Source organism: Sorex fumeus, unplaced genomic scaffold (assembly GCF_029834395.1).
Source record: "Sorex fumeus unplaced genomic scaffold, SorFum_2.1 ptg000036l, whole genome shotgun sequence".
Taxonomy (NCBI): Eukaryota; Metazoa; Chordata; class Mammalia; order Eulipotyphla; family Soricidae; genus Sorex; species Sorex fumeus.
Genome location: NW_026606093.1, coordinates 24,125,001 through 24,140,266, shown reverse-complemented (window position 1 = coordinate 24,140,266; position 15,266 = coordinate 24,125,001).

The window sequence follows — 15,266 nt, the reverse complement described above, 5'->3', positions numbered from 1 at the left end:
CAAAAATCACCTCCCAGCAAGCTGTCTCTTGAGATATGAGTCCCGTTCTCAAAAAATTGTTTGGAAAGAGAGCAGGTAGCAAGGCACTCTGAATGATCCATGTTTACAGGGAAAACATCCCTACCCAGGAAAGTTGACATATGTAAAGTCTGGGTCCCCACATGGGGGTTTCATTATGTTGTCTGGTGGCCCATAGATAGAGTTCATGTCTATCATGATAATAATAAACAGCATCTAGGGATCTGCCAGGAGCCCAAATCTTCACGTTACAGGTTGAAACTCTCTTCTGGGTACCCCCAAGCTGACCAGATGACAAAAATGGTTTAGGCTGATGCTGAAACTCAAAGACTCACCTTAATTTTAAAAAAGTTTATAATGTAGGCGTACTGCTACTTATTCAGCCATTGATTAAGCTGATTGAATTGGGCATGAACTCCACATTACACATTACTTTTTTTAAAAAATTCAGAATGTTAATTTTATTTTATTATTTGATTATTATTTCCCTCACGGTCACGGTCCTCCCGTTGTTCATCGATTTGCTCGAGCGGGCCCAGTAACATCTCCATCATGAGACTTGTTGTTACTGTGTTTGGCATATCGAATACTTCATGGGTAGCTTGCCAGGCTCTGCCGTGCGGGCGAGATACTCTCGGTAGCTTGCCAGGCTCTCCGAGAGGGGCGGAGGAATTGAACTAGGGTCTGCCATGTTGGCTGCATGCAAGGCAAACGCCCTACCCGTTGTGCTATTGCTCCAGCCCTATTATTTCCCTACTCCCCCTTTTTTCTTGATTCATCGTGAGATACAGTTACAAAGCTTTCATGCTTGAGCTTCAGTCAAAGGCTCACCTTTAAATCTGAGCTGATGAAAGGAAACTAAAGATCAAACATGATGGCTTCTTGGTATCTGTATTGCAAACCATGATGCCCCAAAGTAGAGAGAGAGTAAAAAGGAAGTTGCCTGCCACAGAGGCAGGGGGCGGGATGGGGCGGAGGTGGTGGGAGGGATACTGGGGACATTGGTGGTGGAAAATGCACACTGGTGGAGGGATGGGTGCTTGATCATTGTATGACTGAAACTTAATCATGAAAGTTTGTATCTGTATCATATGGTGATTTAACAAAAAGAAGAAAAGAAAAAAAAATCCGAGCTGAGCACTCCCATTGCTTTGCCACGGTAGGCACTTGGTCATCATGTCATGAAGTACCTGGTGTTGACATGTGCAATCTGGGTGCAACTCTCTGCAGGTGTGTGTGGGCATGTGAGCACAGACGAAGGGCCCCACCAAAGTCCTGGGAAGTCTCAGGTGGTGGGGTTCTGCCTTCCCCAGGAGCCGGAGTCCAAAGGGGCTGGGAGGCCCATGGCCCTGTCTGCTGTCTCCTTCCCACATCACCTTCTCCCCCCCCCCCCCCCGCCAAAAGAAAACTGGGACTCTTGAGGGGTCAGGGGTAGGGGGAGATGAGGAGGCAGAAGGTCTTTGCTTGAGTCTTTGAACCTTCAGTCAGTCATCGACATCAGCTGCCATCACCTTGTTTTTGTTTTAGTTTTTTTTTCTTTTTGGATCACACTTGGTGATGCTCAGGGCTCTGCACTCAGGAATTACTCCTGGTGGTGATCGGGGGACCATATGGGATGCTGGGAATCGAATCTGGGTCAGCTGCGTGCAAGGCAAATGCCTTTCCCGCTGTACTATCAACCTCTTCAGCTGTACCACCTTGGCCCAATCACTTTTGTTCTCTTGTCCTCAGTTTCCTTCTCTGTAAAGGAAGAGGAATTTGGATGTGGGGGAGAACCATGCTTCTGGCCATACTTCCTTGCTCTCAGGGTCTGTGCTCAGGGATTACTCCTGGCTGAGGACACTGAATGTGCTGCTGGGATCCAACGGAGTGGAGTGTGTGCAAGGCCAAGTGCCTGAAACTGCCTACTAGCTCTCCGGCCCCAGGAGGAGAATTTTTAAATTCCTCTATTATGAGCATCTCGGGCTGGAGCGATAGCACAGCGGGTAGGGCGTTTGCCTTGCACGCAGCCAACATGGCCGACCCGAGTTCAATTCCTCCACCCCTCTCGGAGAGCCTGGCAAGCTACGAGAGTATCTCGCCCACACGGCAGAGCCTGGCAAGCCACCCATGATGTATTCGATATGCCAAACACAGTAACAAGAAGTCTCACAATGGAGACGTTACTGGGCCCGCTCGAGCAAATCGATGAACAACGGGAGGACAGTGACAGATGAGCATCTCAGGTTTGAGGGGATCAAGGGAATGAAGCCTCTTAGTTATGTAACATGAGGTCTTGGACACCTAATCTAATCATAATGATTGTCTTTATCATTCTCAGTCATTTTTTTGTGTATATTTTTTCTTTGGTTTCAGGGCTGCATCTGGAGATGCTCAGAGCTTAGTTGTGGGTCTGAACACAGGAATCACTCCTGGCAGTGCTCGAGGGACCATATGAGATACTGGGAATTGAACAGTTGTTGGTGGTATTCAAGGAAAGCTCCCTACCCGCTGTGCTATCTCTCTGGCACCTCTCATCACTTTCAAAATTTGATTCGGAGTCCCCACCTGCCTATGTTCAGGACTTACTCCTGGTTCTGTGCTTAGGAATCATGGGGCCGAATGTGATGCCAGGGATTGAACTCTGGTCAGCATTGTGCAAGGCAAGCGCCCGGTCCACTGTGCTATCTCTCTGCCCCCCTCAGTCACTTCATACCTGACAGTAATATGACAGACCTATGCCACAGTGCTCTCAAGATTCCTATAAAACCATTTTACAGGCCTGGAGTGATAGCACAGTGGGTAGGGTGTTTGCCTTGCACGCAGGCGACCCGGGTTCAATTCCCAGCATTCCATATGGTCCCCTGAGCACCGTCAGGAGTAATTCTGAGAGCAGAGCCAGGAGTAACCCCTGTGCATTGCCGGGTGCGACCCAAAAAAGAAAAATTAAAATAAAAATAAAAAATAAAACCATTTTACAGAGGGATGGGCGACCACTACCTGCAACCTCGTGGATTCCACTGTGTTTATAGAGCTTTTCTCCCCTTGTCGGCTCTCCAAACTCAGAGGAGTCAGTGCTTCCAGAATAATCCCACAGGCTCTTCTTCAATCTCTGTTGCTAAAACCAGCCTCATCCAGGAGCAGGAGGTGGCATTCTTTCTTGTGTGGGGCCTGGTGATAGTAGTTAGATGACCAAGGAGATGCCAGCTTGGGACCATCTGCTCCTTTCTGGAATCAGCTGCAGGCTCAGATGCAGAGCCAGGTAGTGAGGTACGAGAGGTGAGGGAAGTAAACCCCAAATGACTCCTACCACCCTCCTCCCCTGGCAAACCACGGCTGACGCGTTCTTCCGTTTCCACACTTCCTTTCAGCTGTTTGCAACATAAGTTCATGAGCGCCATCCAGTTCACAGTGTTGAGGGGGAGATTTGGGCTGTCCCCAAGACCCTCTTCTTTCTAACACTTTGTTTGAATCCTCCACATTGAGCTTCCGGTCCATGCCTTTTTAATTTCTTTTTGGGTCACACCCGGGAATGCACAGGGGTTACTCCTGGCTCTGCACTCAGAAATTACTCCTGCAGTGCTTGGGGGACCATAAGGGATGCTGGGAATTGAACCCAGATGGGTCTTGTGCAAGGCAAATGTCCTACCTGCGGTGCTCTCACTCCAGTCCCTGGTCTTCGACTTGAGGATCCTGGTGGCCTCCTGACTTCCCAAAAGGGCCTTCATGCTTAGGAATAAGGCTGGGTCTGGAGACCCCGATACTTGCAAGTCACCTGAACTGGAGGTCCTGACTCTGTCAGCAATGGATTTATCTTAGAACGGGTCACTCTTGAGCTGGCCTGGCTCACGGCCCCTCTGAGGTGCAGGGCATGGTACCAGTCAGGAAGGAGCCGCCGTCCAGAAGTGAAGGACGATGATGTAGAGAAGCCACGAGTCTCCCTATTGCCTTTCTGTCACCCCCTCTCTCCTCCTCGTCTTCCCGTGTACTCTTGGTCCCCTCATTCTTACCCAGGTCTCCACATGGCTGACGGCTTGTCAGAGTGAGTGGTCTTTGTGTGTAGGGATGTGTGTGTGTGTGTGTGTGTGTGTGTGTGTGTGTGTGTGGTCCTCGTTCGTGTTCTGTTGGGTGCCCAGAGGCTGCCAGTTTTTTTGATTCAAACCCTGCGGGTGCTTGGTAGGAGCACTGAGGTGTCTGGCACACCCCTGGAGACTTTGCCAAGTCCTCCCGTGAAATAACCAAGTTCCAGAAAAACTCCTCGTACGGTTCCCAGAGCCCCCATTTATGACTGGAGTTTTTATTTCTCAGCATGGATGAAGACAAGAGTGCCCGGGAAGTTGCTCATCTGGAGCTGATTTGAAGGAGTGGGTTGGGCCCAAGGCACCCCCCCCACGCCCCACTCCCTGGAGGGAATTGGGGGGGGGGTTGAGTGTGAGAAGTCTTCAGGGCAGGAACCAGCGCTGCTGGCTAATTATCAGTCTGACTGGCTTCTCCCACCCCTGTGCACCAGGCTCGCTCGACAGCTGCTTCTTTGTACCCTTAAATATTTGAGCAGCCTGCAATCGAGGCCCAGTGCTTGTCACTGCCTGCTCCCGCCACCCGGAAAGAGCCCAGGTCTGGGGGAGGCCACCCCTCATTCCCTGTGATTAGATATGGTGCCGAGCGGGAGATAAAGAGGGGTCAGAGGCCCTCCGGGCCGGGGGGAAGGAGGCGGTGTCTTCTTTTCCCAGGAAACAATCCCTGTAGTTTCTGAATGTTATTAAGAAGGTATCAATGTTGAATTCAAGTTCATTCCAGCACACAGAGGGTTCGGCACGTCTCGCCAACGGGGGTTTGGTGGGTCAAGGACTATGACCTCAACTGTCCATCACAGGAGTCTGTATTGACCCAAGGCAGGTCATTTTGTCATGACAGAATCAGCAGGAAGAGGCTGACTCTGGAGAGGAGGGATAGAGAAGGACATGTGCTTAAATACGACACACACACACACACACACACACACACACACACACACACACGTGCTCTCTCAACACTTGTTCTGACGGACATCATCATCATATGCTCTTACACCGACACACTCACTCACTCACAGCCTCTCTCATGGGGATGCATTCATACGCACTTAGACATCACACTCTCACCAACACACTCACACGCACAAAGAGGCATTCACAACACACTCACATATTCCGCCACACCCCAACCTACTCTCACGCTCACACCTACATAGTCACTCACATCCTCAGACTCTCACACTCTCACTCCCACCAACATACTCCCGCACTCTCACACTCAGACCAGCTCACTCGCCACTCAGTCACAGTCACACACGCTCACAGATTCCCTCACAGACTCACACGCTCTTTCACACCAGCATACACACACACTTTCACACTCACACCAACCCAGTCACTCATGCTTACAAATTCTCTTACAGACACGCTCACTCTCTTCCACATCCACAGACTCCCACACTCACACCAGCACATTCAAACTCACTCAGACTCAGCACATGCTCTTCTCCTGATCACACCCACGTACGCACACACTCACCGCCACACTTTCCTCATTTGGCAAAGGCGCCAGTGCCCTCTACTGGCAGCGGGACCAACTTTTCCAGCAGTAGGAGCTACAGAGCTGTCTTTGTTTCAGAAAAATAATTGAAATACTAACTGCAAATTAAAAAGACAGAAAACAAAAACACCCCGAGTCGATGTGTATCTCATAGAGGTTAGACCATCCACCATTCACTCATTTCACAAGGAGTAACTGAAAGGGGCGGGTGTCTACAACCCTGTTCTTAATTTGACATTCCTGAATCGTGTTCTGTATTTATATTTCTGAAAGGAATGTGAACTTAATGAGCACAATTTATTTCACCTTGTCCAGGTGTGGTACCCAAGTTAACTCCCCTGCCTCCAACTTCCAGAGCACAGGCTCAGACTAACCGCAGCTTCTAGTAAAGCATGTAAGAACACGGAACTCTTCTTCATCTCTGTTAAGAGACCTTTGGGCTGCCATAACCGTCATGGAACCATGGGCCTGGAAGGTCAACCTTTGTTTGATGCAACCTTAGTTTGCATCTACCAAAGAGAAATGTTAGTGTGAGAGTCCCAAGTCTAGGTAGAAACTCATCCCAGCATTTCGTGATGACACTTCCGGTCCAAGAAGCCTCTTTGTCCGCTGCCCCTTCAGGTATCTTTCTGGCTCAGGATTCTTGGAAACCAGCATCAAACACTTACCCCTTCATTTTGCATCCTTCCTTCAATTTATCTTCAGACTCTTTGTTCATCCCGAGGTTATTCGAGGCAACTTAAGTAGACACAGTTCCACATAGTTCCAAAGTTTCTGATCTTGTTTTTTTCTTTTTCTTCTTGTGCTATTTTTTATATAAAATTAGGACAAGTAAATATCCTGCCACCCACATTTTTGAGATTAAATAATATAATTCACACGATTCAAAATCAAAACAAATTTGAAAAATGTCTTATGATAAATTTTAATTCACCTTTTAGCAAGCTGTGTTTTTGCTCCTCATGCCTTTCTCTTCCATCATGAATAACCATTGTTGTTAATTTCTTCTTTTTTTTCTTTTTGGGTCACACCCGGCAATGCAATGGTGTTACTTCTGGCTCTGCACTTAGGAATTACTCCTGGCAGTGCTTGGGGAACTATATGGGATGCTGGGAATCTAACCTGGGTTGGTTGCGTGCAAGACAAATGCCCTACCTACTGTATTATTGCTCCAGCCCCCGTTGTTAATTTCTATGTATATTTTTGCAGTACTTCAGTATGCTAATGCAAGCACCTGCAAATATACACAACTGTTGTTCTTGCCCTTAGCGCAAAATGGAAGTATACGACATACATTTGAATCTTTTATGTCACCTAATAGTATATACATTGAAAACTTTCCATATGGGGCCAATGCGGCCAGATGACACATATGGTGCCAATGTTCTCATCTTTGTTTCATACTCATGATGATTCCACTGTGTGATCATATTGTAGCTTATATAACCAGTGTTCACTCACAAGGACATTAGGTTTGTTTAGAAAACAAGTCCTTGAGTTCAGATTAGTAAAAAAAGAGCTTTGGTCCCACCAACCCCTCACCCCCAGACTCTGTTGAATGACTATTTCAAACAATGAGTTGAACATCTGGAGTAAGTTTACCTGCTTGGCCACCGCCGCGCCCTAGGCCATTCTCCAGGACTCACTGAGTGGCCACTGTCCACTTGGAGCTCTGTGCATGCTCCCCCAGATCAAGAATGTAGAATTGAGTTTGCCATAGACAAAAAAATAAAAACACTACATCTCAGGACAAGATGCTCTTTGATGTGGATGAGAGAGCTTCGATTCCAGAGCTGCTCCAAGAGGCGGGTGAATGGGTGGAGGAAACCACCTCCTGGTCATCGGAACTGTGTGAATGTGGGGAGGTGCTGCACCTCAGCCCTGAAGGAACTGGAGACTTGTGGCGTGAAGGAGACAACAGCCATCAGCGGGTGGGCATCCTGACCCTCAACACTGTTCAAGGCTCTCCAACACTTTCCCAAGAGCCCCTGCATGTGAGGCCACTCCGGGGGCTCATTCACCACGTTCCAAGCACCCTGGTGGTTCTCATGGTGGTTTGCAGCCACGTGGCAGTTGGTGGTTTTCTAACAAGTTGTGAGGACTTGGAGCCCAAGCTGCCTCGTGGATGCTTTGTTGTAGGCTGTCCCCAGCCTGTCTCTCAGACAGGAGCTGAACAAGTTGACAAAGAAATGGTGGCTGCCATAGGCAGGGGCCACATCCGTGGTCACAAAAACACAAGGTTTCCGTGAGTCCATACTTTGCATGCTTAAGTAGTCTGGGATCTCCTTTGCAATTCCACAGAGCAGCAACCTGGGCAGCACTGACCATGAGGAGCCATCTTTGATGCGGGGCGGGGGATGGTCACTTCCTGGACTCCATTCTCTGGATGGTCCTGAGAAGTCCATCCTCTGTCCAGCTCTCCTTGGTGGATCTCTCCCATCCCAGCTCCAAGAAGCAGAAGCTATCAGACCTCTAAAGACATGGGCTGAGAGGTCCCAGAAGGTTCTTTCTGTCAAAGTCTCTGGGTCAATACAAATCCCAAGTCAGACTGGATGGGAGAGTAGAGTGGGAGAGGACTCACAGGGAGTCTGGGAGAGTCCCTGTCCTGTCCTGGAGAGCTGTGGGTGACTGGTTACAGAACTGGGGGCTAGTAGGGTCTGTAATTTGTGTGTGTGTGTGTGTGTGTGTGTGTGTGTGTGTGTGTGTGTGCGCGCGCACGCGTGATGTAAGGGCTCCCAAACTCTTGTCTCTGCTGGAGGACCACACCTCTCAAAAGGTGTGGTGGGGTTGTGGTTGGGTGGCAGAGGAAGGGGATGTGCTGAATCAGGTGATAGCAGGGGAGCCAGCGAACTTCTTTCTCCTTTGAAGCCATTTAAAACTTAGGTTAGGGGCTGGAGCGATAGCACAGCGGGGAGGGCGTTTGCCTTGCACGTGGCCAACCTGGGTTCAATTCCCAGCATCCCATATGGTCCCCTGAGCACCGCCAGGTGTAATTCCTGAGCGCAGAGCCTGGAGGAACCCCTGTGCATTGCCGGGTGTGACCCAAAAAGCAAAAAAAAAAAAAATCCAAACAAAAACAACTTAGGTTAATCTATTTTTTGGGTTCTTGGCCATACCTGGCTGTGCTCCTGTCGACCCCTGCCTCTGTGCTCAGGAATCGCTCCTGGCAGTGCTTGAGGGGCCATGCGGTGCTGGCGATGGAGCCTGGGTCTCCTGTGTACAAAGCCTGTGTTTAGTCCCTTGAATCATCTCTCTGGACTCAGCCTTAGGCATGGGGCCACTTCCATGGTCAGCTGCCCAGGACCCTCCAATGCCCTGGCGGTGGGGTGATGAAGTGTCAGACATTGGCTGTGGGCTTGCCAGGGCTCAATCATCTTTTTCTTTCTTTTTCTTTTTTCTTTTTCTTTCTTTCTTTTTTTTTTTTTTTAGCTTTTTGGGTCACACTCGGCAAATGCTCAGGGGTCACTCTGGCTCTGCACTCAGGAATTCCTCCAGGCGGTGTTTGGGGGACCATATGGGATACTGGGAATTGAACCCAGGTCTGCTGTGTGCAAGGCAAATGCTCTACCTGCTGTGCTATCACTCCAACCCCACCAACCATTTATTTCAGTGCTCACACATCATCTGCTGTTTTGTGTATACGCGCACGTGCGTGTGTGTGTGTGTGTGTGTGTGTGTGTGTGTGACACACTTTCCTCATGGCGCTGCCCATGTGTCCACGTGTGGGGGGCGGTGGTGGGTTCACTCATGTTCTGGTGCTCCAGAGGCTGCTGGGTGCTCACACATGCACTCACCCAGGCTCACACGTCTTAACTGTGGGGCTCAGGAAGACGGCAGTGTTCAGCTGCAGGGCTCATGAGCACTTAGCTGGGCGCCAGAGATCACAGACTGATGTGGGTGCAGGACATCCTGAGCACGTGGGAAGCTCCGGGGATCAGATTTAGGGCCTCACACTGGCAAGCAAGTGCTTTTAGACACTGAGTCAGCTTCCGGGCTCAGAGGGAGCCTCGTTAAAAAAGCAAAAGGAAGGAGACTTTGGAAATATGGGTGGAGTTGGTACAGATCCGTGTCCCTTTATTTTACATTGTGTTCTGATAGGGATGTGCGTTCTTTTCTTTTATATCGATTTATTGATTGTTAGTTTGGGGCCCATGTTCAGCAGCTCTCAGGAGTTACTCCTGACTCTGTGTTCAGGGATCACTCCTGGCAGGGCTCAGGGTACCATTTGGGGTACACCGCCTCTTGAGTACCTTCAGGAGATGGCCCCAAACAAAAGATGTGAAAACCAAACCAGCCATGTGTACATAGCTAGATGAATATGCATGTTTGTGTGCATGTGTGTGTGTGTGTGATGTGTCTGTGCATGTGTTTCTGGGATGTGTGTGTGCATGTGTGTTTGTGATGTGTGTGTGATGTGTGTGCGTGCGTGTGTGTGTGTGCGCGTGCGTGCATATGTGTGTGATATTTCCTATATTGGTAACTTCTCTCTTTTTTTTTCTTTTTCTTGGTGGAGTCATCCTAAGAGGTGTTCAGGAGATGCAGGGTATCCACCAGCAATTCTCAGCCAGCCGGACCTTCCGGTTTACACACCAGACCCCGAGGATGCGGTACTGCTCTGGCCCTGCAGTGCTGGCCTTTACCTGGGCTGCCCGGGAAGTGCTTGGGAGCCCTCCAGGGCTGAATCCAGAGATGCTCTGGGGACCGTGTGGAGGTGGGAACTAAACCAGGGCTGGGTTTGTACTGAACTCGCACCCTAAGCGCCAAACTCTTTCCCAGCCTGACAGCGATGACTCCCCCAAGCAGGGAAATGGACCCTGGTCTTTGCTTCAGACCTGGCGACAGAGAAGAAAGAAAACCTGTTTGAAGTCACAGGTGAGATGCAGCCAAGGAGACAGACGAACAGAGTTACAAGCATTCTCGGGTGAGGGAGCTAGCTCCAGAGGGAGAGCACAAGTCTAGCAGGTGTGTCCATGGCGTTTGATCTCCAACCCCACATGCTTTCTTGAGCACCAGTGGTATGGCCCCTTCCCGTGAAAAAAGACTCAAGGAGAGACGTAGGGCGTTTGCCTTGCACGCAGATGACCCAGGTTCGATTCCCAGCATCCCATATGGTCCCCTGTGCACTGCCAGGGGTAATTCCTGAGTGTAGAGCCAGGAGTAACCCTGTGCATCGCCAGGTGTGACCCCAAAAGCAAAAAAGCAAAAACAAAAACAAAAGTTTGAAGGCTCATTCCTAGTCCTGCGTGGTCCCCTGAGCACAGCTGGGAGGAACTGAGAGCATGGGAGCAGGAGTAGCCCAGGCACTGTCGAGTATGCCCAACTATCCTTCCAAAACAACAACAACAAAAAAACCGGAAGTGGGGGTCGGAGCGAGAGCACAGCGGGTAGGGCGTTTGCCTTGCACATGGCTGACCCGAGTTCAGTCCCGGCATCCCATATAGTCCCCCAAGCACTGCCAGGAGTGATTCCTTAGTGCAGAGCCAGGAGTAAACCCTGAGCATCGTTGGGTGTGACCCCAAAAGAAAAAACAAAAAAGAAACAGGGTAGGTCTAGGTGTCTGCCGCTGGCAGGTATCACCTACACCAGACATCAGAGGCAGCACTTCCTAATACACAGGCACCTTTGCCTCTAGGGCAGGACTAAAGGAGGCCGGATGCCACCCATCTCCATCCCCTCCACTTCTCCCTCTTGTCCTCTTTCCCCACGGCCTAGAGGCCACACCTGGCCGGCCTCTGTCAAGAAGGCTCCCACCTTGTCAAGTCCTCAGGCCCTGGGATCCATGTTCCAGCCACCCACTCCCACTCCCGCTGGGCCGGTCTGATTGAAGTTTCAAGAAGACGCCCCCTTTACCTCCCCCCTCTCCCCGAGATGTCCATCAGGAGGTCCCCGTCCCTCAAAAAGCAAAACACAAGTGGAACGAGGAGGCTCGAGCTCCCAGGCGGCTTTCCCCCAGGCCACCCCCCTACCCCCGATGCCCTATAACCCAGCGTGGGATTGCCTGGAATGAAGCAGACCAAGCCAGAGGGAGCGAGACAAAGACGACAGAAAGTGAGATAAAGCAAAAGGCGAAGAAAGATCATCAGGCGAGGGCTGCCCCCGGACCCGGTGACTTGAAAGCCCGGGCGGGCTCTGGGGGACACGGCGGGGTGAGAGGGGAGCCTTGGAGGGCTGGGATGTGTGTGATGGCTGAATCCCAGGCCTGCTAGCTAGGGCAGAGGCCGGTACCCTCGTGCTGGCTCCTCCTCCTCTTCCTCCTGTTCCTCCTCCTCCTCCTCCTCCTCCTCCTCCTCCTCCTCCTCCTCCTCCTCCTCCTCCTCCTCCTCCTCCTCATTGGCAGCGGAGCCCCACAGCGGCCTGGGCCCCAGCCCCAGCCACTCAGCCCTGCTCCGAATTTCACACCATGTCTAATCCAATCAGCGGCAGATTGCAAGCTCTCTAGTCTACCTCCCAGGTCGAGAATTCTTGGCTGGCTCCAGCCACCCGTCCCATCCCCCGGCGGCGGCGGCTGTTCTCCTTATCCATGTCAGCCCAGCTATACCTCTCCCCCTGCAACCCCCCCCCACCCCTCCCCTGCCCGCTGCCCCCCCTGCACGAACCCCCACCACATCGCCCCTTCTGGGCCCACAGAGTTAATCCTATTTGCCTGCTCTGTCAATTTAAACAGCTTTAAATATGCCTCACCAAGTCCCGGTGGCAGAACCCGATGCTTAAAAAACGGAGGCATCAAAGGGGGCTGGCGGGGACAGGGCAGAGGGGGGCGCGGAGGGGGTGCCCAGGGTGTCAATTCAGAAGCCCCAAATCAAAGCCTGCTCCCCAACAACAACAAAAACAACAAAAAGCAATCAAAGGGGATCACACACACAGCAAGGACCCAAGGCAGGCGATGTCGGGGCGCAGTTGGGGCCCAGCTGGCAGGGCCGTGTCTGTGTGTGTGTGTGTGTGTGTGTGTGTGTGAGAGAGAGAGAGAGAGAGAAAGAGAGACAGACAGACAGACAGACAGACAGAGTGTGTGTATGTGTGAAAGAGAAAGAGACACAGAGAGACGCACAGAGAGAAAGAGAGAGACAGTGTGTGTGCGTGTGTGTGTGTGTGTGTGTATGTGTAAAGAGAGAGACAGACAGACACAGAGAGACAGAGAAAGAAAGAGAGACAGAGAGACAGAGTGTGTGTGTGAGAGACAGACAGACAGACAGAGACAGAGAGAGAGAAAGAGAGACAGAGTGTGTGTTGTGTATGTGTGTGTGAAAGAGAGAGACAGAGAGGGAGAGAGAAACAGAGAGAGAAAGAGGAGAGAGAGAGAGAGAGAGAGTGTGTGTGTGTGTGAGTGAGTGGGGGGCCCCATCTTGCTAGCCAACAAGGGGGGTATCAGTCCACCTGGAGAAAGATACCCTTTCCCCTCCAGGGTTCAGGACTGGATTAAGCTCACTAGATTATTTAGTAGCTGAACTCTCCTGGCCAGAATACAGTGGAGTGGTTGCTATGTAGCAGAAAAAGCTGAATAGTGTTGCCCGCTCAAGTCTGAGGCTGTATACCCCAAGGCCTGTCCTAGGGTCTGGTATACATTCATGTACAAATGAGATACTTGGAGATTTTTTTTTCTTTTTGGGTCACATCTGGTGATGCACAGGGGTTACTCCTGCCTCTGCTCTCAGGAATTACTTCTGGTGGTGCTCAGGGGACCATACGGGATGCCGAGGGTTGAACTTGGGTTGGCTGCATGCAAGGCAAACACCCTCCCCAGAGAGAAGAAAGGCCGCTGGGGGGCTCCACAGCTCCCGGAGAATGCTCCAGGTCCCAAATAGAGCCAAGATCACCGGGAAGTCCCAGATGGGGTAGGTCCCGCATCCCGCCTTCTCCAGATGGAACCCCAGTGACCATGAGCCTCTACAAGCATAGCTCGGGCATGTGGGAACCAGGACTTTTATTCCAAACCAGGCAACATCTCCTTATATACAAAGTGATCAATGGAAAGTAAATCATCCAACGTTTCTCCCTGAAAATCAGGCTTAACTCTTTTACAAACCACAACACCCAATAGGAGAGAGAGAACAAAAGGGAATGCCCTGCCACAGAGGCAGGGTGGAATGGGGGGTTGGGGAGTGGGAGGGATACTGGGATCCGTGGTGGTGGGAAATGGTCACTGGTGGAGGAATAGGTATTCAAAATAAATAAATAAATAAAAATTTAAAAACAAACAAACAAACAAAAAAACGCCCTCCCCGCTGTGCTATCACTCCGGCCCCACTTGGAGACCTTGAGCTGAATGCAGAACTTTATTGACTGTGACTGGAGGTAGAGATGGCACCCCATCTTGGGCTCCAAGGGGAAGCGAAAACCCCAAGGCACCAGGATCCAGTGTCCCAATGAGGGGTGTGACTTCTCACCCTACCTTCGCTCCTCAGTCCACCGGGGCATATATCCATCTGGCCTTGCGGTACGTGACCTGTGATCCTGATTCCAAAAGGTTTTCAGGGGAGCTTTGGGCTGGAATGATGGGGTGAGTTCTGCAGAGGCAGTCAGCCTGGGTGAATCTCTAGAGGAAGGTATAAAAAGATTGGCTGGAGGCAAGGGGGTGCAGCCAGTTTCCTGAAAGGGGACTTTCACACCCCAAGATTCTGTTAAGTCATGTCCTCAGCGATGATGGGGAAGCAGCACCTGCCGGCTGTCCATCTGGGGTCTGGCTGGAGACCCGTAGCTAACAGGACTGTAAGCTAAGCAGGGTTAGGAGCTGAGGATTGGGGCACTTGCCTTGGGAATCAAAATAGCTTTTTGCACTTGGTTTTATTTTATGTTTTGGGGGAGGATGCCTTACCCAGTGGCTCTGAGAGTCTTGCTTCTGGCTCTATGCTCAGAGATTATCCCTGGTGGGGCTCAGAGGACCATATGTGGTGCTGAGGCTAGAACCCTACTAGGTCAACCGCTTGCAAGGCAATGCCTCAACCACTGTGCTATCTTTCCAACCCCTGCACTTGGTTTTCTGAGTTTTGTTTTGACTTTGTCTCAGGGTTACTAGAAACCCGACTTGTAAGCCCCGGAGTAGCATTTAGCTGGCCTGTTCATAGACTTACTTTGCAGACGCCTTTCTTTCCCAGGCTCCCGTTGGCTGGCCCACTTGATCCTCTCAAAAGGACTTGGGCCGGTTCAACTTCCGGGCTCAGACTCTTTGCACCCAGTTGAAGGTTGGGGTGTGGGGGGCTTGTTATGGGAGTTGAGAAGCCAGACTTAGAGAGGCTTAAGGACCTGAAGACACACAGCATGAGCCTGGCAGGGTTGGGGTGGGGTAGAGGAAGTACCCCTGGATTCCAGGAAGGCTCGGAAAGGCTGAGCTCCCGGAAGACAGGAAGGTGAGCTGAGCTAGGAGAGAGAAAGTGAGAACTGAGGAGGGAGACAGGGACCTTGATGGGAGGGGGCATGTGGTTATCAAGGGAGCGTCCGAAGCCAAACCACAAGAGCAAGGAAGAGCGGGGAACTCAACATCTTCACCGGAAGCTGCTCCACAGGCACACAATGGTGCCCCCATCCCCCACCCCCGCTTCCTGGCCAGCAAACCGCCATGAGTGTGAGATTTAAGGAGGCACCTGCTCTCAGGAGTCTCCTTTGTCTCCCCTGAGGCCCAGCCCTGCTTAGGGGTGTTGGTTTTCAGACAAAAGGGGAAGCCGAGGATCTTCCAGAAGAACTGTGGGGGGCACGGGTGA